Here is a 26,448-nt window from a genome sequence, read left to right as displayed (position 1 = left end):
AGAAGTGCCTCAGAGAATGATGTTGGCGCTAATACGTCCAGAATATTTTGATGATGACATGGCCCATGTGCCTGTCTCAGTATGGACTACAGGACCCTATGGCATAGGCCTCCTGAAGGGGGTGGGAGAGTGAAAATTAAACTGAAACCAGGAGCAATTTTGCTGAGAGCCCGACAATATCCCATGTCCAGAGAAGCGGATGAAGGGATCACGAAGACAATTTCCGCCATAATGGACCAGGGCATCTTAGTGATGTCAGAGTCACCATGTAATACAGTGATTTATCCTGTCAAGAAATCAAAGGGAGCATCTTGGTGTTTAATCCAGTATTTAAGAGCATTAAACGATATTGTTGAAGCCGAGTTCCCTTTAGTCCCTAATCCATCTACAATTCTATGTAATATACCCGTCGAGGCAAAATATTTCACAGTGATTGACTTGAAAAATGCTTTTTTTCTCAATCCCGTTGCACCATGACTCGCAAGATCTGACGTCATTCACGTTCAGACAAATGCGTCTGAAAAGCACAAGGCTGCCACAGGGGTACTGTGAGTCCCCGTCCATTTTCAATAGAGTCCTACAGATGGACCTAAGCAATATTGCATTAGAAAGTGTAGTCTTGCAGTACATGGATGACATTCTAATCTGCAGTACCACAGAAGAGCAATGCAGGCTCTATTCTGTTCAGCTACTGACTATACTGACTGAGAAAGGATATAAGGCTGACAAGGAAAAGTTACAATATTGTCAACAGGAAGTGCTGTACATAGGCCAGCTGATCTCTCATGAAGGAAAGAAGGTGACCCCAGTAAGTGCTGAAGCAATATTGAACACAGCCAAGCCACACACAATAAAGCACATGCAGAGCTTTCTAGGCCTGTGCAACTACGTTAGGGCATGGGTTTTCAATTACAGCTCATATACTAAGCCTTTGCTTCAGGCTCTAAAGAAGGCCCAGGCGACAAAGGAAAAGATTGAATGGACTGAGGTAATGGAAAAAGGGTTTGCAGAACTCAAGAGAGCGATTTGTACAGCTCCAGTTCTCGGGATTCCTAATTATGCAGAGGAATTCCACCTGTTTTCACACACAGATGGCAGCGTTATGACGGCAGTGCTCGCTAAAAAAACCTTGTTGGGGTACAAGCCCCTGGCATATTACGCTGGGAACCTGGACCCAGTAATGAGAGGCCATTTCCCATGCGAACAAAGCTTAGCTGCCGCAGCATTCGCCATAGAGAAGGGGACAACCATTGGAATGGGATGTTCCATGACGTTATACGTCGAGCACTCATTTGCCATTTTAGAGAAACCAAAGGACACATTGACATCTCAGAGAGCTTCGGCTTATGAAGTGATTATATCTAATCCATCGATCAAAATAGTTTGATGTAAAACAGTGAACCCAGCCACGTTCATAGCTGAGCCAGTCACTGAAGGAGATAATCCCTAGGGTGAAAGAAAATGCCCTGGCCAGGGGGGAGATCGTCTTTATTGATGGGTCTTCGAGAATCGAACAAAGTGATGGACAAAGATATACAGGTGTCGCTGTGATGAAACACATAGCAAATGGAGAATTTTGAGTACTTATTAGTGCGCGAATACCATCTCACTATTCGGCACAAGCTGCAGAATTATTAGCGTTGATACTCATCATCAAGATTCAAGCAGACCAGGAAGTAACAGTGTACAGTGACTCCACCTATGTGACCTCAACAGTACATGCAGGCCTAGCGTGCTGGAAAAGGAGGGGCTACCTCCGTGCCGACGGCACGCCAGTACAGCACGCAGCCTTATTGGACAGGCTGATTAAGGCACTACAGCTCCCAGTGGGCATAGCAGTCGTGAAATGCGCCGCCCACACGAAGTGGACAGATTTTGTATCACGCAGAAACCACGGAGCAGACACGGAAGCCAAGCATATGGCATCCAAAAGTGAGACGGTTATGGAAGTAGAAGTGGAAGTGGCGTGCACCCATGAGAGGATGCTGGTGGCACGAACCACACCCAAAGCCTATAGCAATCTGGGACAGACACAGTTAATGGAGCTTCAAGGGGAGGCACCACAGGACGAGAAGAACCTGTGGAAACGTCGAGCGTGTTCCTTAAAGCCTTCTGATGGATGTTGGCAGCAAGACAGCACTGGTAAACCAGTAATGCATGTAGCCCTACTAAAAATAGCGTTGGAACAGTTGCATTACCCAATGCACCTAACAAAAGAGAATCTAGCAGCAACGCTCGCGGAAGACTGGTGCATACCGAATTTAGCTGAGCATGTTGCATTCTTTATGGTGAGCTGCATAATCTGCTAGCAATTCACCGCTGGGCACACATTAAAAGTAATGAAAGGAGTTATCCCCCGGCCAAATGGGCCTTTTCAGCACTTACATATCGACTATGTCGATATGATTCAAGTGTGTAACGGATACAGATACTTAATTGTCGTGGTGTGTCCATTCTCTAGATGGATAGAAGCATGTCCATGTACACACCCAGACTCTACCTGTGCGGCCAAATTCCCAGTGAGGGAAGTGTTCCCTAGGTGAGGGGTGTGTGAAGTAATGAGATCAGATAATGGTGCTCATTTTGTAAATGCAGCCTTTGAGTAGATTAGCTTGTTGCTTGGTATAAAGCACAAGTTCTCGTCGGCGTATCGTCCAGAAGGTAATGGGATTTGTGAGAGGCTCAACGGCTTGTTAAAGGAAAGGAAAGGATAGCCAGGTTGAAGCTTACTCTAAAGAGGGGATGGTTGCACTGCCTTCCATTGGCATTGTATGCTCTTCGGAACCAACCAGGCTCCGACCATCATTTTATGCCACACGAGATAGTCACAGGGATGAGGATGAAGACTCCACTTACACCTCGAGATAGAGCTAGATGTGATGCTCAGCCAATCCGAAAGGTCCTGGGATCCGAAATGCAAAAGTACTTGAACTGCATGACATCCAGCCTTACTGTAATTTCAGACCAACTGCAACAACGACGAAAAGGGTGCAACGCAGCACAACAAAACAGAGGGAGACACTGCAGCACACCCAGTTCAAGGTCTACGTGTTCCACTCGTCTTTCCTGGAGATGCTGTGCTGGTGAAAAACCACATGAGGAAAAGGTGGGATGAACCAAGATTCAATGGTCCTTTCGTCATGGAGGACTGCTCTCCGTCAGCTTTGAAACTACAGGGCAGGAGAGGATGGATTTTTCTCTAGGACATTAAGCCCTATATCGGAGAAAGCCCCCTGCCTGCACCCCACCGCAAGGAAACTACAGACAACGGGGAAGAACCACAGCACGTGCAGACGAGATCCATGACGAGGAAGGATGAAGCGTGAGCAGTAAAGCAAGACAGAAAACCCTTTTTCAAATTGTGGCTTAAATTGGACATTTCCTCTGAGAGAAAGAAAAAGAGGATAAGGACATAAAAACAGACACTCTGTGCATCCTAGTCGCAGGGTGAAGAAGAAAGTTGCGCATGTAAGCCACAGCACGCTTGTTAACACGAACTTTTGAACAAAAAGGAAGGTATCGGGTGCACACCTGAGTATGTCAAAAATGAGCTGTAAATTAGTTAGTGAGGTGCAGAGGGGAGTAACACAACACTGGCACTGTGTTGTGGTGAACAAAGTACAAAAGAAAGGAAAGTGTCCACGGTCTGTGGAACACTTGCATCCCCTCCACACTCGAAGGATTGTAAAATGACAAACAATAGGTTAATACCACTCATAAATGAGTGATTCTATACATTCAGGTTAAGTGATCATTTGTAAATGAATTACACAAGGATACTGTTTTCAGATAGTCAGTAGTGAAAATTATCGGTAAGTCCAATTCTTTATAAGGCAGATAGTTTGCCAAAAACTTCTTAGCGAATCAACTAGATTAAATAATCAAAGGAGGTTAGAGCAAAGTATTTTTAGTATAATTCAACAAAGAGGAGCAAAAGAAACATTCCAACTGAAGATACAATAATCACAATATTAATTCCATATTGATATGGTATGATCAGAGGTGATGATTAGTAAAAACTCAACGCGTTTCGGAAAAACAATTGCCTTCATCGGGAGTGGTTATTTGTAGCTATATTCACAACATTCTTTGGTCCAGAATTCTGATATCTGCAGATTATAAAACAAATGATGTTCTCTTAGGATACATTTCTGAAATCGCTACATTTACAGTTCTATTTAATTTAATTAGCTTAATTAGCTCAAGCTGATCCTACCTGGAAAAGGTGCCCCACTGTGTTTCAGTCTAGGAATCACGGTCCAGTATCTTAAGATGAAGGACTACCTGTGGAAGTCCCAAAGGTTCATAAGTGACTGGATTCAAGGTTATCAAGAGAAGGGAAATAACAAACTGAATAAGGGTAATACCTCAAGATAAGAGATGGATCCTATTGCTTGGGTTAATGCATCCCTTGAGGTTGTTCATGCATGTAAGGACAATGTTTCAAGTTATCCATGTCAGGGGTTTTCTAACGCTGAATCACAAACTTTTGAACCAAGTCACACTTAAACCTTGTTGAGGAAAAGACTATAACAAACATTGATCAAGGACTTTTATATTGAGAGAAAAATACAGTATCCTGAATCATCCAGTACCAAGACTTTGTTCGACAGCACTCATGGTGTCCCCCAGTAGAGACATCACAATGGACGTGCTTGCCTACTTCCATTTAGTATTGGTATCACATTCGTCACTGGTGGGAAGGGTCACCAGTGTCACAGACTTTATCCAAGATCCTGCCAACGAGAAAGTAATCTGGCACCTGCTTACTGTCATCGCGGAAGCCTTCATTATACTACCAGAGTACAGCAAAAAGGACACAAATGCTTCCACCACAGACGATTCTAGATGAACTCATCAATACACTTTTCTTTCGCATAATCGAAGATTGTCCATCTATAGTGGGGAGAACAACTGACACTCTGACCTTTATTCGAGATCCAGCAAACTCTGAACATTTGAGCCAGCTGGTAAACAAAATTAGTATATTGGTCGCAATCCATGCATCCGGACAGTGCAAACATTGTTCCCGTCAAGAAAATAACTTATAATCCTGAACCCAGCAAGGCAGGGTAAATGTCCCTGTCACCCGAAGACAGCAGACTGGCACATAATGTCCTTTTTCGCCTAGTCACTGACTTTCCAGAAATGGTGGGGAGACCTATCAAGGTAGACGTCCTCACCTTCATCAGAGATCCAGTTAATGTCGCACAGATGGGTATGCGCCTCCATGGCATAATGTTACAGGTGGAGCTTTCTAACTTTCAGAGAGAGTATCTGAGGAGATTCTGAAGAAACTTTCCACCGAGGGACAGGTCGAGGAAGCAGAATCAAAAACTGTTGTTTGTTGTATTTGTTGATATTTCCCCATTACTTCACATTGATCGGTGTCCAGCATGTCCTCAGGACTGAAGCAGATTCGGGGGTGGACTGGGAACTCACGTACTTTGAACATGCACAGTAAAACGCGTCTCACTGAAATTTTATTTTTCCCATAGTAGCATTGGAACTGTATCCTGTATCACAAGACAATTACCTTCCGCAAGAGGGGGGACACTTGTGAAGCATGTGACACTTTATGACACAAACTGTACAAAGAACGATATTAAGTGAGGGAAAACAATAACATTGACATTGAGTAAATGATCGAGATGGGGGGCCAGAACAGTACAGGGGCACTCTTGCTTCTCTGGAAGGAAATGCTGCTGTCTTACTTACCGCACTATTATGTATTTATGCATTGTGCTTATCATTATTTTGCTATCATTGACAATCAGAACTGAATTCTTTATTGGTGCACAAAGCGTTCCAATTTCATTGTAACCACCTGATGATGTACACATGAATCCCACAAAAGCACCCAGACCCTATGTAGTTATTCCAGTCCCAAGAAAATCTGATGGTAAAGTAAATGAACTTGAAATGAACGTGATTGATAATGGTATGCACACCCTTGTGGTAACGAAGCAGCAGGAAAGCCTGAGACAGGGTCGGCTCGAAAAAAATGAAGACAAGGTACTGACAACTACACACACACACATACTGAATGCACACGAACCAGGCCTAATGACAATGACCACAGAACCGCAAACGAAAGCAGCAGAGAAGACGAGACTGCCTACCGAACAACCAGTACCAGAAAATAATGAGAGAAACCGAGACGAATCAAGAGACAGGCCAACAAAAGCAGCCATATCAGAAGCCCTTAAGAAGACAGAAGCGGCTGCTGAAAAACTCACTGCAAAGACGCAAATGTTAACAGATCTTTTATTCCCATACATAGCTAGAGCAAGGAAACTGCATGAGGAACTGAAAAATAAAACCACAGAGATTCTATTGAAAAGCACACAAGTTCCAACACAAGAGACAAGTACCAGGCCTACGATACAGCCATACACGGGCCAGCAACAGGCTGGTGGTTGATAAAGGCACTTATAGATGGAAGGAAAAGGATGCAAGAAGAGAAGGAGAGAATTGCAAAACCTCCACCTACCTCATCGATGCAGATAAAGAGACCTGCACCGTGGACCAGAATGCCCGAGAGTCCTCCAGTAAGAAAAAGCCATACAGAAGCATTTAGGGATGTAGTTATAGCAAACTACAGCAAGACACTAAGGATCAAGAGAACCCTGCATGAAGATAACAATGATCTGAATGACTACCTGGACAGTACCGCACACTTAGGGAACAACATTTGGTACCAGCACATGAAAGAAGTTGGAAGGCGAACTACAGAAGGAGAATGCTTAGTTTGTGCACTTCTACCGTACAGCATGGGAAAATCCGAGATCTTCGTGGTTGGAGAGATTGATGTCCCAACAGTACATTGTCTGTCCCACGTAGCAATGTGCAACACCAGAGGCCAGTTCATGGGAAGAGATGCCTCACTGATATGGGCAACTGAAAGAGATTACCCCGATGAAGATAATTATGTTCAGGACATTAAGACGAGAAATAGAGCTCACACTAGAAATCACGTGATCAGGTATGAGAAGCCTGAAGTTAAAGGAGCAGGAATAAGATGTGAAATAAACCCAAGGCTGAACATCCAAGGAAAAACTCCAGAAGAGGCTCATATTTGGAAGAACAGAGGCCAAATGCAGATTTGGGGAACAGTACTTTCACCAGACGGATGGAAAGAAGGAGTGGTGATGTGCCGAGCATGGATGGTCCTTGGAGTCTGGAAGGAAGCAATAGAAAACTCACAGAGGTTGTGCAAACCTCTATGCTCCAAAACTCACAAGATTGCTGACATGGGTCAAAGACAGAGGAGGACCCCTGCAGATAGTGCCACTAGAAAGCCCAAAATTGTGCTCCAGGAACAATGGCACGAGGAAGATGGGAGAGAATCAGAAATGCGGATGAATTTTTGAAGCTCCAGGAATGGAACCGCAGTAATTATGGATCTTTAGTGGGCGTGTGGATCCAAAGCATACATAAGACTGCTGAAAAACTGGGGCGGCATATGCACAATAGTGAACGTCCACGTTCCAGCACTAGTGATCCTGAAAAGTGACCTGAATATTGACAGTTTCCCAAAAGCAGATGCTCACCTGAGGAAAAGGAGATCTGTGGAACTGGTATCCCGAATTAAGAGAGAGAATTACTTCTCTGCCGAATTGGAAGAAGCATTCCATGCAATCCCATATGAACACCGGCTGTTCAGCCTCACCACATCAGTGTTCACAACAATCATCATGCCAAGATTCTAAGTTGGAGCAAACACTAAATGGTTGCAAATAACCAGATGGGAATTATTGACGACCATCAACTCAACAATAAAGGGATTCAATGCAATCAAGGAAGAGTTAAGAGCCATTCGACTAATGACTCTCCAGAACAGATATGTACTTGACAGGATCACAGTGATGGATGGAGGAGTTTGTGCAAAAATCGGAGAATCATGTTGTATATTCATACCTTCTCTTGACGAAGAAATTGGAACCTGAAGCCATAGGTATGGTAACAAACCTGCAGAACCAGATGATCGACGAAACTGACAAAGTTGATGATGACTGCTGGTTTGGATCACTATTCTCATGGGTCCCACAATGGATGGCAGATCTATTCAAGTTCCTGGGAGCTCTGCTATTGATGATACTACTAGGATTGTATGTTATCAAAACAATAATCGTGCAATGCCAGAAAACTGCGAAGAAAGCCATAGGGATGAAGATCATGATCGATGTCAAACCAGGATGGAAGCCCAGAGACCTGACTGATGATGAAATAAGAGACTTTGTGAAAGCCAGTGAATATGCGCCAGAAGGAACAAAGTTCCTGTACCCCAGGAAACTAGAAATTATGAAGGAAAATGGATCTATTCTAGCCCAAAGGGACAATGTCAACTAATGACATGGAATAAAGACAAACATGTGAAAACAGCAGGAAACTTGAAAGGAGTGATAAAAATATGGAATTCAAAAAGACATTTCTTCACACCATCATGTACAAACCCGGAAGACGAAGACATGAATACGGAAGAACCATGTAAGAAGAACCCAAAGGAGGAAGCGGAAGTGGTCGATGAACCGACCAGAGGGGGGAGTGTAGAGGAGGTCCCAGACATGGCTTGCACTCCAGCCACCCATTCTGAAGTACCAGGAACGTACACACTGAGATATGTGACATATGATGGACAAATAAACCAGCAGAGAGCTGCACTAGGGCTCTGCCCAGTGCCCATCAGGAGAGCAATGCCTATTGAAGTGCCAATAACCAGACAACCATGGGCAGTAAGGTATCCATTGAGACAGCCATACCAGCAGCTGACATGAAATGAAGACTACTTGCAAACTGTCCCAGAAGAGACCCAAAGGGCCTTAATTGAAGGTGAATGGTGACGACACAAGGGCCCGGACAGACTCACAGATGAAAGAAACGACAACCAAAAAGGCGATAAACAAAGACGAAATGTTACGAATAATTACGTAATGGACATAGAAGAAGAGACGATGATGAAATAATAAAGGAATGTAACTATAAAGCAGGATGAAAAAATGCAACTAGCTAACGCCTGTAAATAGGTTTGGAACGCAAGAAGCTAAGAAAACCGTACTGCTTGCTATGCTTAGTAGAAGAATAGAGAGGCAAGCAACAACTTTATATCTACCTCAACGAAGCACATTATATAGGTGCAAATCCATTTTATACACTTTTGTGGTCAGTTTGTTTCTCCTTGTGAGAGAGGGTATGCCCAGACGTGGGTCCCTTGCTCGCTGCGCCACAGGGAACCAGGCTGCACCTCACTGAGGAGGACCAACAAGGCCAAAACCTGTCTCAGGTTGCTTGGTTTTCTGTGCAGAGGGGACCTGGCCTAGCAGTTTGGGCTGGGCTGCTACCTTCGGTGGCGGCAGCTGCTGACTGATTTGCACATGGCTGGTCCCCTTTTGCAATGACGCAGACGGGCTAAAAAACGGTGGTGTGGAAGGTTGCCCAGAGCAATTGCCAGTGGTTTAGATTCATTTGAAACCTTCCACCCATCACTTTTGTGGTCAGTTTGTTTCTCCTTGTGAGAGAGGGTATGCCCAGACGTGGGTCCCTTGCTTGCTGCGCCACAGGGAACCAGGCTGCACCTCACTGAGGAGGACCAACAAGGCCAAAACCTGTCTCAGGTTGCTTGGTTTTCTGTGCAGAGGGGACCTGGCCTAGCAGTTTGGGCTGGGCTGCTACCTTCGGTGGCGGCAGCTGCTGACTGATTTGCACATGGCTGGTCCCCTTTTGCAATGACGCAGACGGGCTAAAAAACGGTGGTGTGGAAGGTTGCCCAGAGCAATTGCCAGTGGTTTAGATTCATTTGAAACCTTCCACCCATCACTTTTGTGGTCAGTTTGTTTCTCCTTGTGAGAGAGGGTATGCCCAGACGTGGGTCCCTTGCTTGCTGTGCCACAGGGAACCAGGCTGCATCTCACTGAGGAGGTCCAAAAAGGCCGAAACATATCTGGGGTTGCTTGGTTTTCTGTGCAGAGGGGATCTGGCCTAGTAGTTCGGGCTGGGCTGCTACCTTCGGTGGTGGCAGCTGCTGACTGATTTGCACATGGCTGGTCCCCTTTTGCAATGGCGCAGACGGGCTAAAAAACGGTGGTGTGGAAGGTTGCCCAGAGCAATTGCCAGTGGTTTAGATTCATTCGAAACCTTACACCCATCACTTTTGTGGTCAGGATTCGCATGCCAGCACAAAGCCAGACGAAAGAGAGGAATCGAAACTCAGCAAGAGGCAGCTCGTGCCTGGGAAGTTGAGGCCAAGCCAAATGAGGGAGGCAGACAGTAACTTCGGAGAATCGAAACTTAAGAACAAGAGCAGCCTGCCCTGCGATGGGCGAGCTAAGGAGGCCCATGTAGGTGGCGGGCCTAAAGGAGAATTAAATGCACAAATAGAAGGAAAAAGAAGCAGATTCACGGTGTACTAACACGTGACCAGCCGAGAGCCAAGAGGTACCAACGTCTGATGTCACCCAAAAGCAGAAGATACCATAAATTGTCCTGACAAGAAGCTACAGTTTAGAGGCCATCCTCAGCCTCTAAACTCAGACACATAGTCCTAAAGTACTCATTGATGGAAGGGAGGCAGGGTGAATCATGGGGCATGCCGCATCTGGGTGACTATTCTGCATGCTGCTAATTAAAGTGGAGATTTATGTTTAGGGTTGTAGCCAGCCCAATCACAGTGGGCCAAATAATCTAAGGTCCTATATATAGTAGAACCAATGAGACGTACGATCCAAAGGTAGGAGCTCTGTATAATTAGCAGGCTTGGCTTCCTGTGCACAATATACTCTGGGTGGGGGAAACAACTGCAAAAGCTAAAAGAGATTTTAGACTTGTGGAAAATGGTGGAGGATGTAGGGGATACCACCAGGTGTATGCCTGACACGAATATAGTGCCCCCCTCAAATGTAGTAACCACAACAGCGCCAGAGGGAGTGCCGCGGTACGTGCCTAGAGAGGGGCTCTATCCACTCACCGCCCGCTCAGCTACAGGTTACACAAACCCAACATATGTGCCCCCGCCTGCCGCCGCTCCACCCCCATATCAACCAACCCCAAACAGCATTACACAGCGGGAGACCAAATCACAAAAGTATTAGAGGAGGCATTGGAGGCAACGCAAGCAGAGTTGGCCCGGTTAAGCGTAGTAAAAGAAGGGGAGAGCAAACCAGGGTGTGGGTTGGACCAGTGGAGGAGTGGGGACATTTTGTTTAGATTGCATAGCACAGCTTTTACGGATACCTGTATTGAGAAGCACAGGAGAAGAGATCGAGGGGTGGAAAATGCAGACTATGGGACAGTGAAGCACACCAAGAGGTACAGGAAGGAGACTGGGACAGTGTGAAAGAATTTGACGTGGGAAGTGTGAGAAACCTGAAAGTGTCTCCCTAACTAGTCCCCAGGGATTTGTCATCCAGGTGGCCAGGACACGGCCATCGATATGGATCCATTTCCTGGGGGTGGACCAATGCGGGCCGATCACCTGGATGGGGGTTCCTCGGGAGTGGAAGTGGGACATCGACGGGTGAGACGCGGTATTCCCCTTCTTATAACACCTTTTCCCCATCCCACCATGTAGGATAATAAACTCTGTCCCCCCCAGCCCCTTTTCTGACGTGAACACATTCTCACGACACGAAAGACAACGGACTAACACCAGAGCTGTTTACCTGACATGTTTCAACACAAGGGTCAGGTAAAGTCAGGTAATTGACCAGAACCACACACACCCGACGGCCCTTTGCCTTGCCCACAGGGATAAAAGGTGAAGCACGAAAGCACATTACGAGCAAGGCAAACCGCACAACGCGATAGCTATCCCAGAATGGCAGTTCAAGAGGAGGAGAAAAATTGAAAGAACCAAAAGGGTGCCAAGGAGAGAAGTGACCTTGCCCTTTCCGAGTCAGACCCACGAAGCCTCCGTGAAAGGAATAATAAGATTGCGAACAATAGCCAGCGTGTGTTGCAGCAGATGTCAACGGTACACTGAGCCCTCCTACACTGATAACCAGGACAAGGAGAGACGCTTGCTACCGTAGATACCGTCCTTGACTCCAAAGACAAGAAAAGCCAAGCAGTTCATCACAGCCGGGGAGTCGGAAGGGGAAGCAATAAGAAACCGACCTGTGTTGAACGAAAGTTGCAAATGGCAAATTAAGGGAAAATCAAAGAACTGTTAACACCTCAGCGGAAATCCAGCTGCAGAGGGGTCCGGCACCACGTGGGTGCTCACTGGAGAGATTCTGGTTGATTCCCCTATTGTTGAAACTACTGATACCAGAAGGCCTTGAGAGAGCTGTACGGAAAAGGTCAAAGTGGTCATAGAAGAGTCTAGCAAAATCCCCTTTACAGTCGAATGTCTTTGACCGACAAGTAGTTCGAAAATGAAGGGAAGCGAATCCCACATAGTGCGAAAGTAGAAGGAAGTGAAGGGCTAGCAAACATGAACCCAACAGAGGGATACCTGCCGAACGGGGCAAAGCATGATGCCCCAATGAACATTGGGTTGACAAAGAGTGAACCTGACAGAGGGATGTCCACAGTGGATTGTCTAAAAGGACATTAAGACTTGTGAATAAAATCCATAGTCAACCTGATGGAGGGAGGCTAACATTCAAGAAGGGTCTGTACCCAGAAGAGGGGGGACCAATGGGGAAAAAATTAACACCCAACATACATACGGAAAATAACTTATTGTTATTTTGAACACATTAGGTCCTTGAAGGCAAGAGACTTTTTTTCTTTGCATAAGAGACTTTTTTTCTTTGCATAAAAGAGACTTAACCACAAAAGATTTGGTCTTAGAATCGCGGCACAAATGGCCGTAAATACAAAATATTGCGGCAAAAATGCAGTGGTTTTTCGCGCCACAATCATGTGAGGGATGCAGGGGACACCCTCGCAACCCCCGGACCCATTATACCATTTAAGGAGAGCGGGGGACACCCCTGCAACCCCTGCTCCCCTTAAATGGTATAATGGGGTACACGTTTACTGCAACTTTTTTTACCAGCGACATTTTTGCAGCGATTTTTATTACCTGATACCGAATGATCCTGCTACCTGAGAATGGAACTGTAGTCTCGTGCTGAGAAAGCTTGAGAGTGTGCTGTGCTCAGGAGTCCCGCCTTTTCCCATGCTCAAAATGTGGGGAAGGGAGACCACATCCTGTCTTATCATTTTGTGAACACTTCTTTCTTTCTTATGAACCCTATACCACACTCTTTGTATTTAGTTGTAAGGATTGGCAATCGTTTTTTTTTTAGTACAGGCTCTTTTATTTGACAAGACGCCACTAGGACTTCATTATTAATATTTGATGGTCGTAGCTTGCTCCCATCTTAGATTTAGGTATAGATTAGGCGTTTTCCAACCTACCTATACAGTTTAATAAACACCCTTGAACTATGATCACTTGTGTCTGTCTTTACTGTTACCACCATGAGTTTCTTACAGAGGTGAGGCACAAGGGGCTCCAGAAATTACACCATGGGTAGAAAGTTTGTGGGGTGAGCGATTGAGGAGCAGGTTTGGGCAGGTAGTCGTGGCAAGGAAAAAGGGAAGTGGCAGGCGGGTTGAGGACTAGGCAAACAAATGCTGTTGATACACAAGGGACCTGGGAGGGAGAATTATGTGCAATGGGTCACAGATGGATAAAAACAATTGATCAAGGTGCTCTCGGCCCCTTAATATTGGGGCAGGTAAGTGGATATATGCCTTTGAGAAACAAAAGCTGGGGTTCCTTAGGCGGCAGGAGACATGAAGGGCTTACTTGTTGCAATCGTGGGGGTCCTGGCCAGGGACGTGTGGGTCAAAGCCGGGTACGCTGGAGTAAAACTAGAGGATGATATGCACAATGGGGCACCTTTCAATAATATTAGGGCACAGGTATGGGACGCACTATGACGGGCATACCCCGATACACCTGACTGACAGTGCATAATGCAGTACACCATGGGAGACGATGAAGATGCTGCTCAATACATTTTAAAAGTGCAGAAGATGTGGCGAGCCGAGGTTGCCCAAGGAAGTTCAGAAAGCGCTTGACAAGGTAGAGGGCATAGAGGCGAAGGGGTGGGCAGAGATTCAGACTATAATAATACACCACTGTAAAAGGATCAAAGAGTGAGAAAAGGAAACAGCACAAGGGTTGCAGGCGGAGGAAACAAAACTATTAAAGAGGAAATTAGCTAAAATAGCAGTGGAAGGGGCAGTGACGGTGAACAAGGAGACCAGTTCAGCGGAGCAGGCTGCAGCTCCCGTGGATGTGAGGATGGCAGCGTTTTGGCCAGGTGGAGGACAGGGGCAGTGGAGCGGTGGACCCCCGCCTCAGTATCTTGAGTGGTACCAAGGAGGTTAGTAGCAGGGAAGAGGAGGATTTCAAGGGAACAGAGGAGGCCGAGGGAAGTTTGGTGGGATGGGACCCAGAGGGGGTTTGGAACTGTCTCAGTGCTGGAGCTGTGGGAAATGGGGACATTTTGCGAGAGAGTGCAGAAGTAGGCAAGGGGCGGGGTATAACGCATACAATCAGCCTGCCCCAGCACTACCACAGCTGTCCAGGTTCACCTCCATACCTTATGAAATACATCAGGCATACACCCAGTTACTCCCAAACCCCCCACACATAGAGGTTCAAGCTCCGCCCAGTGTGCAACCACAAGAGGCCCAGCAGAACACCTTGTATGGAGGCCAGATGCCCACACCCAATGCAGTGCAGAATGGAACAGTAGCAGCTTACCGAGGGTCAGTGTCACGGGAGGAAACCCCTTCACGTTCCCAGGTACTTATACGTATCCTGATTAGGACAGCCCAAAGAAAGCTCTTGCATTTCCAGTCTTGTCCATGACTACCCAACATGACAAGGAACCCTTGGTGGGTGCTGAGATAGCTAATAAGCAATTCATCTTTAAGGTTGATACGGGTGCCACCAAATCATGCATCAGTGAGGGAAACTTCCCACTATCTGGTGAAACTCTCGACATGCAAGGATTCTCTGGGGCGGTCACGACAGTTCCCTACACAGAACAGAGGTAGCTATCAAAATAGGAGGGAAAGTGGTGTGTGCACCTACTCAGAGGCCTCCCATAAATCTGTTGCGAAGGGATTTGTTGAGCAAGCTCAACGTGACCATTTCCTTTATGGACCACGGGGTGGTATGTGCCACCCCAGGTATGTGTGCCTTAAGGGAAATGGCCATCATTCAGGCCTGAGGAGAGGTGGTGGGTCGCAGCATTCCCGTAGACCTTGGCATGTTTGTCTATGGAATAATAATATTGCTTGATGCAGTGCCCCAGATTGGCAAGGCATTTTTTGTGGGTACCATCAGATTTAGTTTTCCGACCTGTGGTGACCCCCGAGCTTGTGGCAGATACTCATGGGTGCAAATGGCTGACAGTAATGTTTAGTGAACGAACGGTGCCCCTCAAGGAAGTGAGAGATGCAGAGTTGTTTGAGGACAGGGATGACCATGTGTTAGCAATTTGTATCCCTTGTGACATTATGGTACAATACCGGAAGGTACAATGTTCCTTGATGGCCCTTGTCAACCTGCCCCTATTTACTGAGATTGACTTAGAGCAATTACCAGAAAGGTTATGGACAACTAGCGCCCACGGTGTAGGGCTATTGCAGGGGGTTGCAGCAGTTAGAATAACACTGAAGCTGGATGCAGTGTTGCCCTGTGCTAAACAGTACCCGCTATCCAAAGAGGCGGAGGAGGGCATACGGGATACCGTTGTGGCATTTCAGACGGAATTACATCAACCTGCTGAAATCCACTGACCTCTAGGCTTATCCGCCACAAGAACACTCCTTGGCACTAATCTGCTACCTTGTGACTTAACTGTACATATGTTTTACTCTTGTCTATCTCCTGTACTGTGCCATCCACGATTTAACTTGTATATATGCTCATTCTTGCCTACTTCCTGTAATGTTGTAACCTAAGCTTTGCCTTTTCTGTAACTGTTGCACCCTGATACCCCTGGGTCTGGTGTGCATTGGAAATGAATAAAACAAACAAACAAGCACTCCTGAATCAGGGAATAATAGTGCCCTCTACCTCCCCATGTAATACAGTTATCTATCCAATATAAAAGGCAAGAGGGGGAAGTTGCAGGATGATCCAGGACCTTCATCCTCTAAACAACATTTTCCAGGACGAATTTCCTGTAGTTCAAACCCTGCAATGATACTATGCGGCATCACTAAGGAGGCAACCCACTTCACTGCGGTAGATCTTGAAAACACATTCTTTTCCATACCCCTGCAAATGAATCGCAGTACCTCACTGCGTTCACTCATTGGGGAATGCGTTTCGAGCACACAAGATTGCCTCAGGGGTACTGTGAGTCCCCCAGCATCTTCAACAGGATTTTACATGCTGACTTAGGAAACAAGAGCCCAGTACCATCATTCAGTATGTTGATGATTTTCTTGTGTGTAACGACAGTGAACAGACGTGCAAGAAGGATTCCATCACCCTCCTGCAGCTACTGGCATACAAGGGGTAGAAAGTAGGTAAGGCAAAGCTGCAATATTGCCTCCAAGAAGTGCTCTATTTGGGACAGCTTATATCTGTTCACAGGAAGAACATTATACCAGCACTCCCAAGCCCAAAACTGTCAAAGAGATGCAAAAGCTTTTAGAGTTGTGTAATTACTGCAGAGCATGGATTCTACACTATGCAGCGTAGACCAGGCCCCTGTTACAGGGCCTTAAAGAGGCCGAAAAGAATGACCATAAGATGGCATGGACGGAGGAGATGCCCACCAATTGTAACGCTCTAAAGAAAGTGATTTCCGCGGCCCCAGTGCTGGCAACCTCTGATTATATACAAGAGTTCTATTTCTTTTCTCATTCAAATGGCCAATTGATGACTGCAGTAATGACACACAAGAGCACAATGGGCCAAAAACCATTGGCCTGCTTGAGCGGACTGCTAGATTCTGTGATGCAGGGCCAGTTCCCATGCAACCAAGTGCTTCCTGCAGCTGCATTTGTGATTGAAGAAGAGCTCCACAATTGTTATGGGTTGGTCTGTAACACTGTATGTGGAGCTTGTGATGTTCGCCATTTTGGAGTGGTCCAAATCAACTTTGACCACGCAGCGGGCATCCATGGATGAAATCATCCTGTCCAGCCCCAACATTCATATCATGAGGTGTAAAACTGTAACTCCTGCTACCTTTCTAACAGAGCAGTGCATTAAGCAGCTACTTGTGTGCTCTAACCAAAGCCATAAAATCCATCTCTCAACAGATTGCGCTGCCAAGGACTGAAGGAACAATCAGCGCTTCATCTGATACTCCACCCACCTCGCCTCCTCTTCATCTTTTTCCTGGCGACCACGTCTTTATTAACAAATGTGTCCACCAGTGGAACGAGCCTAGATATAACGGCCCCTTTAAGGTCGTTTATGCTACCCCTCTTGCTGTAAACGTTAATGAAATACAGTAATGGGTACATTTATCTGATGTTGGCACAGCACCCCAGGCCCCACTCCCTGCCCAAACTCAATAAAATACTAGACAGTGTGCGTTAAATGTTTGACAAGTAATACCTCTTCTCAAATTAAAAATTCTATAAACCTATGGTCAGCTGCAGATTGACTGCTGGTGTCCCCCGATGTGTTATTGATCTTACTAAAATCAAAAAAGGGGGTTCTACAACAAGCATACCTCTGTGATAAATAAATTTGCTGCTTTGCATTATTTGCACTGACAGCTCTCTCTCAGTCTATTGTTTCCCTCTCTATTGTTTCTCTTCCATGTATTTACCTTGCAATGGGTGTACATGGGTCCAACAACTCCATTTATAAAAAAGCAACGCTCTCGTTTTCAGAAAGATCCTCTTGTAACTGTGTTTTTCCCCACGTACATATGTGTAATGCATTGGGTAGATAGTATGTTTGCTATTTCTGTTTTTGGAGTAGGAATTTATTTAGGATGTAGTTTTATATTGAGTAGTGATATAAAAAGAGGGGAGAGGAAATGCAACTCATATTAAGGGTTACTTTAGTAACGGCTCAGTGGAATTTTTAACACATGACAATGATCTTGCAAATGCAATTGCAAGTATAACTAATACAAATAAAACTGCAGCCACAGTTCATGAGAAACACCTTGATGCATTTCAAAATGATTCTCGCGTCACCCAGCAACGTATGGGGAATGTTGCAAATCTGCGCATGTTATCATTATTTCTTAATGTGTTCTCTAACATAATTGTAAATGACACTTCCTTTACTAGTGTTTCACATTTTGGTGGATCAAAACGTTTTAAAAGCCAAATTAGAAGGGTTAAATTCGATCAATATCAAGGACTTGAGTTGGACACGATAGAAGATGTGCACCATCCAGAGTTAAGTTATAGTTTGTACGCAGACATGAGCTCAGTGGGAAAACAAAAGTTAATGGAAGCTGTTGCGTATGCTCCTTGATTTCACACACGTCGGGAGCCCCCAACCTGTTAATGTCTCTCGAAATTCTGATTGTGGAGGCTCAATGTTCACTACATTTGGCATTGTGCAGGCTGTGAAGCACTTTTCAGGCACGAAACATACAACTAGAAGTGGCGGATTCTGATCAACTGCAATGTGCTCAAAACCCCAAGAGTAAACAGTGCTTGCAAAGACTGTATCTAAAGCTGGAAGGTCTCATGTTCGTGCCGAACAGATGGCCAAAACGACAATGAGCTGCATGACAAGAGCACTAGTTGGATTCAGAGAATTGATTGATAAAGTGAACAGTGTATGTGGCAGATACTGGGATGAACAAGTGGCAAAACTTGCATGGATCGAGGCAATAGAGAAACCAGTCAAAGTGCAAAAGAAAAGCAGGAAGAATACGTAGTGTGCTTTTAAAATGAAGGGAACGTCCTCGTCGCAGTGAACAGTAGGTGAAATAAAACATTATACATTCCAGATCTCAAAAATGGGACAGCTTGTGTATGATGGATAACTACTGGGTGTGCGGCCAGCAGGCATTTTTGTACCTTCTGGCATCATGGAGGGGAACCTGCTTGCTGGCCTTGTTGCACTCAGCACTCCTGGTGTTCCCTGAAGACCATTTAATAGTGGGACCTGGTGGCTTCTCGGTTCTGACAACTACACCAAACTCTGGCATCCCCACCGCAGTGCCACTGCAAAAAGCATATCTTTCGCATCCTGTTGAGAAGAAGAAAATAGAAAAATTGCGGAGGAGGAGAAGATCGAATTATCTATCACTAGATTCCTCACAATCACTAAAAGAAATACCAGATCAATAGCAGATCTACAGCAAAGAAGAAACATTTTTGCATCAGTGTTGTATCCAGGGGTGCACATTGCCTTCGAATGCCAAGTGACTCCAGAGCATACAGTGGGAAGTGATCCAGCTGGCCAATGGCACAGAACAAGGCCTCAACGCGATCAAGATGGAAATACGCGCAATAAGGCTAATGATGCTGCAGAACAGATGCATGCTGGACCTCCTCTCTGCCATGGAGGGAGGGGTCTGCAGGAAAATTGGTGATTCATGCTGTACCTGTGCTCCCCCCTGCCTCCGTAGGATGCAGAAAACATGACCCTTACCAATATAGCAGGGGCCCTGCACGTTCTCGGTACTCGTATGCAAACAGAAGCAGGCATACAAGAGACTGATTGGTTTGACAAACTTTTGTCTTGGGCACCATCCTGAATGGAGGCGACCGTGAAGATGTTGGTTCTAGTGGTCGTGTTCATATAGGTACTATTCTGCACCTGCCAGCTGGGACTTCAGTGTGCAATGATGATGATTTCAATTTGAGTACAAGAGGCACCTTGTGGTACCAAGCCACACATGGCACGCATGTTTGTGATGGAGCAACATATTCACCCCCCTGATACCACCACAGTTCCCCCCACCTGACCCTGAGAACTAAACAGAGCACTGGGTAGATTTAGCAGGGGTGGAGGATATATATATATGACATGTACCTCTGAGCAATATGCGCAGGCGGGAGAATGTTTATGGGCCATACATAAGGCTTGGGTACCCAAGGAAGGGCCACTTCCATATTTGGAAGCTGAAAGATTGGAAAGGGAAAGAAGGGGTGAAAAGGACGATGGACTCACATGGGAGTTCATTAATGTGGTCTTAACGAAAAGGGGGAATGTTGGGAAGGAGGGACCATCATACCAGGCACCCTAGCGCTTTTGGATTAAACAGAGGCCTGGGATGGCTGGTAGGTGTTAGGGGAGGTTACAGGGAGGAGGAGGGTGTCGCTAGGGGCCATAATGCGGGGAGGTTGGTGCATATTTTGTCATAAAATAAATGGGGAGTCAAACTCCATCTTAGATAGTAGTAGCCATATTGGAATCGAGGCCTAGTTTTGTTCTGAAACCAGAGCTGCAGGCATGAGCTACACACATAGAAATAAAATGTATGCAGGTGGTAATAGATTGTAGCTTGGGCACCGGTGAGAAAGGCCACAGCTGCTGAGATTCATGGACCCTTCATTGTCTCATGTTGCCAACATCTCGTATCCCAGAAGGAATGAGCCCTGCAAAGCCATGAGGGAGTTAAGAGCTCACTGTGAAAAAAGATCCCACAGGAAGGAGGGCACGAGTCTCCGATCCTTTCTGTCCTAGCTCAAAGTAATATCACCCGAAATTCCCAGCCCCAAGACCCCCAGCATTCTAAGATACCAGTCAGTGCCAGACCACCAACCATAAAACTGTTAGACCCCCCCCCCCCAATCGCTCAGAAAAGATCTGAAAACATGGATCATTCTATTACACCATAGGTAGTGTTATTTGTGCTGCGAGGTTCCGGGAGGGAAAAAACAACATACTAAAACGAGGGTGGGGAAATTTGGGTGGGCTCCAATGTGCATGGAATCGAGCCGTAGTTTGTTAGAAGCGATGTCCTCGAAGTATCCTCTTAGCCCATGTCTGCAGTACCAGGTGCACATCAGGTTAGAGATATAGCCAATATTGTTTCTGTTCACATAAGTGCCAATTAGTTGGACAGAAGTGCTGGGGCCAATGGCCTGGTGTTAAGATGGATTTCTGAACTCTGACCTGGTGGGCAGAGGTTCAGGAGGCCAGCCTAGTTTCTTGGAACAGGGTAACCTTCTGGACAAGCCAGACCAATCAAGGTAGCATTGGCAGCTGTCAAGATTAGGTCTCAGGAGGGGTGAGGCTGGACAGACCTCAATGAGCACAAAGAGTAAAAGACACTTACAAATCACTCCCAGTCAGGTATATATATATATATATATATAAAAAAAAATACTAATACATGTATTCAAAGCCTTTGAATTTCAACACAATAGTTATTAACAGTAACACTTTTAAACCAACACAATCCTACTAAAATACATATATACAAAACCAAGGGGCCAAAAGGGTTAATGCACGAAATGGGTCCACAACCTAGAAAAGGGAAGGAAGCAGGTAGTGCAAAGAGTCATTAGGCAGTTCTACAGTAATCATAATCCTAACTGAAAGGCAGTCCAGTCCCTAAGAAGAGTGGAGCCTATTGCTCAAATGTACTTTCAATGCTGGCGCACTCGGTAGTGCAGAAGGGCCAAAACAGGGTCTCTTTTATGGTTTGTAGCAGCTCAGGAAGGTGGGTGAGGTGATGCAGAATAGGTTCCCACTATTCGTGGAGGGTCTCCCCGTGAAGGCAGAACAGGTTCCAGGAGTTGGGAATAGTTTGATAATTCAGGCTATCCGTGGAAATGAGAGGGGCCCTCAGGGGCCACTAATGTGTAAAAATGGAACAATTCGGTTGCAGGTTGAAATGCAGCAATTCTGCGGCTCTGCAGATTTCATTGACGAAGTTACAGCGTTTATTCCCAAACGGGACAGTGGCGATTTCTCCGCTCCTGCTGGATGGATTAGGCCAGTTTCACTGTAGCAGGCTTTGGGGCACAGAGGGGCACAGCTGCAATGCACTTGCAAAGTTCGTCACCACGACTGGGCGACACGGTTACCGCGTGTTCCGGTTTGGGTGCTCTCTCTTTACTCCAGACCTGGGAATGCAAAGTATACGAAATTTGGAGTGAGAGTGCCGTGAACACAGAGCTTGCGATGTACCAAGTTTAAAGAGCCTCATTGAAACAGCGGCGGTATCAGAGCTAAGGTCCTGCGCAAGCTGGATAACCCACTGGTTGGCCCAGGAACACTTTCAAGAAGGCTTACTTCCCAGGTTTGATGAAGGTGCAGAGAATAGTTAGTCCCACTATTCCAATGGGGCAAAGCGTCTTCGCAGACCTTCTAGTTCGATCTGATGCAGAGCAGTCCAGTGGGACGACAGCGGGCTCAGGGTGCCAAACCTTCCAGCGGGTCAATAGCGGTTCCTTGACTCTGCTTCTTAGTTTCAGGATACTTGGATCCTATCCTTTGTTCAGTGAGAACTCAAGAGATCGACATGGTATGGGTGTTTGGAGCCTTCTCTTATCCAGAATCTCCTTCGTGCCAAAACGAAAGGACCCAATGGAAGATCTGCTCACATACAGGCACACCATACATGGACCAATCATGGACCATGGTGGTCCCAGGCATTCACAGCACATTAAACTCTCTGGCACCCAGGATGTGTATTGGAACCAGACAGTCCAACCCACATCCTGGAAGCACACACACGGCATGCAGATGCCAGCGAAAGCTTGGCGTTTCGCGGGAGGATGCATGCCCAATTAAGGGCTGACCCGGGTCGGCTCGACCTGCGGAAGGTGAAGGGGCAAGATGGCCAAAGGACAGGACAAAGAACCTTGTGGCAGGGCCATTTGGGAGCCAGGCCACCTATTTGTGCCAAACGCATTAACCGGGTTAAAAATACAAGAAAAGATAAGCAGCCACCAGCCCTCTCCAAGGCACAACTGCACTTCACCTAAGAAATCTTTTGAGAGTATCTAGGACCTTTAGAAAATGACAGGAAGACCCAAGTGCACTATACTGGAAGGTACATTGTGCACTTGCAACATGTTGCAGAAAAGTTGCAACATTGACATGGACTAAGAGAAACTAAGTCTCCCAGTACTGACTGTCTTTAAGGGCATGTCAGTTTCCCAATAATAAAGTGAGTGAAAAGCCCAGGGGAGGGCAGCTGAAGGCTGTGCTCCTCTGGCAAAGTCAGACTATGGTGTATAACAGCAGCAAACAGTTGGGGGCTACACAACTGGAGGGAAAATTACAAATGAAATGGAAATCTTTCCTAACACCTGGCATACCTTATGGAGCAGGTAGATTATGTATAGGTTCTCTACCAACTAGCCACGCTGATTTGTACATTATGTAATTTACATCACTGATTACGCTGTGTGCCTTCCTAAAGTGTTGGTTGTACTGATTTTGGCAAAAGGTTCTGTGGCAGCAGAGTTCTTTGCTGGCGCATTTCTATTTTTGTGGAAAGAAAACGTTATTTTCCTTGCAAGAGGTGTGCTGGGCCTTTTTCCATAGTGGGTTGTGTTTTTTTCTGGTGGGAGCGTTAAGTGGCTTCTCTACAAGTTGCACCAGGCAAAGGTAAACAAACAACATTTTCCTGATATTCTGCTTCGCTGGCTCAGCCAATTATAGCCTGTTCCACCATTTTGTTGGGGGAATTTTAATTTTGAGTGATTTTGCCCAGTTAGAAGGCCAAAACATGGTGTGGCTCCCTATTTGGCTGAAACTTTGCAAGCCTAAATGCAATATTGGGACAAACACAATTATGGGCCTTAAAATGGTCAACATCGACAATTGTGTTCTGCGGGCAAAATGCAAAAGTGGGTGGATTTTGCCCAGAATTGGCACATTTTTTCAGCAGGTGAAATCTGTTTGTATCTCCCACCCGTAGTGGTGGCCTAGGTAAGTTTTAGAACTCTGCCCTATCTGATTATTACTGCTCTCATTAATGGGGCTTGTGCTCTGGAGTTCTGAAATGTTTTTAGATCAAGTCTTCATGTGGCACTCGAGGCAGCAATGGAAACTATGTAGGCACACTAAATTCGTCTATGCCACCCAACTTCGGGTTTGTCAATATCTGAAAAATATCAGGTCTTGTCCTTCCCACAATAAAGTATCCTGCACTACAAAAAAAGTTAGTCATACGCTATTTAATGGATTGCAGTATTCTAAATTGCACAGATTTGAAGTTTGAGTTCCATGCATGATGCCTCAAGCCACTACTGTTTTTTCCCAATGCATGCTATGACTTCGAGGCCCATGTTGACAGTGGGGGGAAAGAAAACTACAAGTCCCAGCATGCAATGGGAAAAGAATCAGGACTGGCTCGAGGTGTCATGCATGGAACTGGGAAACCTGCCAGCTATGCCATTATATAATGTTGATCATTTGTGAGGTAGGCTGAATTGTCCCTTGGCTCACGTGTGGGCCATCATCCGTGCACAAGCATGAGGTGAATGATATACAGCAATGTTGGGTGGGTGTGGAGGAGGGGTTCAGGCTGGGGCTTGGCCCTGATTGAGTGGCAATTCTGCCTATGTGATTGCTTTTTCTGCCCCGAGAGTCTTGAGCCTGTAGCAGCAGAGTGTCTATTCGCTGCCATATTGTGCCTGAGGCAAGAGGGGCACACCAATCTTGCACATTACCTTTGGGTGTGAGTGCACTATGAAGTTTGCGTCATAGGAGTGAGACGCACACCCATTGTGGGCGCATATTGCCTGGAAACTGACCTTCACAAACACACGCACGGATCCGTGAAGGGAGAGATGTTCACATGTAGCATCTAATGTGATGTTACGGTCAAACGTAGGTTGTTAATAGGCCAGTCGCTTGATAAGGGGTCGCCACGTGGGCAATATGGCATTCTTTTTCTTTGCTCAGCAAGTTTAAAAAAATAAATAAAAAAAGCTTTAGAATGGCTGTTACTAACCACAGGCGTCCACTCCTTTGTTTTAGGTGTAAAAGCTTGCCCCCCTCAGCTGTCCCTCGCAGCACAGGCACTGTACGTGGTTTGCCGTTTATTTTTTACCCTGACCTTAAGATGTAAGAAGCAGTGGAGAGTCCCAAATGCCCCTCACCTGTCAGTTTCTGTCTACACCGCGACTTCACAGCTAGCGCGACGGGTGACCCCCACACACTTGCTTTTCGACATCATCTGGGACACAGCCCTGCTTTGTGCAGCTTCGAGCTCCCCAGCTTTTCCGGGCGCTTTCCAATCTTGCACAGTAATCGCATTTAACCGACCCAACGTGCCCTTTGCCGCGTTTACTTGTAGTTAGTGGGGTCTCCTTCGTTGAAGGCATATGAAGACTTTCAGGAGCCATTATGGAAGCTTGTAGGATGATTCATGTTTACGTTTTTTTTCTGTAAGAGATTCCAGAATGAAACATTTCATATAGTTTTTTCTTTATTGCATTGTGTTTCAAAAAATGCAACCGTAACAAAATATTTCCATTACAAACATTTAAAGGATTTGTATAACAGAAAAATGGAATAAACGATGAAAAGAAAATACAAAATGTAGACATAGCATAACCTTATATATAAAAGCCATGTCAATAAGTAAGATCTTACACAGAATCTTCGCAATGACAATAAAAATACTCCAGGTTACGATCTATAACGTGCAAATACAAATAAAAAATACAATCCGACGTGTTATATTAAATGTACAAAAAAGGTAGCAGGCGCCCCTCTCTAGAAAGAACATGGCATGATTACCTGTTCTGCTGTTTTTACCCCCTTCGAGAGTCCGCAGCCATCGCTTTTTGCTCACTGTACTTTTCACAAAGGAGGAATAACCATTTGCAGATCAGTCTTTGTCCCACCCACAAGGGCAGTCCGGTACCGAAAAGCCTGGCAAACCTCCTTTGAACAAGAGTGCCAACAGCAACCCAGACACATGTTTCGGCCTAGTCGGACCTCATCAGTGAGGTGGAGTTGTGCCTTTCTGAGCACAGTGAGCAGGGAGTCCACGTCTGGGGTTCCCTAGGTAACCAACGGTGACCAACCCCAAGTTTCTTGCAAAAATACAAAAAAGGTAGCAGACGCTGCTCTCTAGATAGATAGAACACGTCATGATAACCTGTTCTGTTGGTTTTTACCCCCTTCAAGAGTCCGCAGCCATCGCTTTTTGCTCACTGTACTTTTCACAAAGGAGGAATATCCATTTGCATATCAGTCTTTTTCCACAAGGGCACTCCAGCACCGAAATGCCAGGCAAACCTCCTTTGAACAAGAGTGCCAACAGCAACCCACAGAACAGGTTATCATGCCATGTTATTTCTAGAGAAGGGCGTCTGCTACCTTTTTTGTATTTATATTAAATGTCACTGTTTCTGGCACACACATCTAGATTTGCAGCTTAAAACGAAGACCCAAAGCAGTTTGCTTTCAGGATAAATAGTCTGAAGACTTACTTTTTGCTGACAGGATGCACCATAACAGCAATCTCCTGTAGGTCAGGAAGGCATTCTAGAAGAGGTCCGTCCCTTGGAAACATCCAGTTAGTATCAGACTAGGTGACTGTGCAGCCGTACGTGAAATGTGGT

Source organism: Ambystoma mexicanum, chromosome 5q, assembly GCF_040938575.1.
Source record: "Ambystoma mexicanum isolate Mex_15411 chromosome 5q, UKY_AmexF1_1, whole genome shotgun sequence".
Lineage (NCBI taxonomy): Eukaryota > Metazoa > Chordata > Amphibia > Caudata > Ambystomatidae > Ambystoma > Ambystoma mexicanum.
This window is presented reverse-complemented; position numbering follows the sequence as displayed.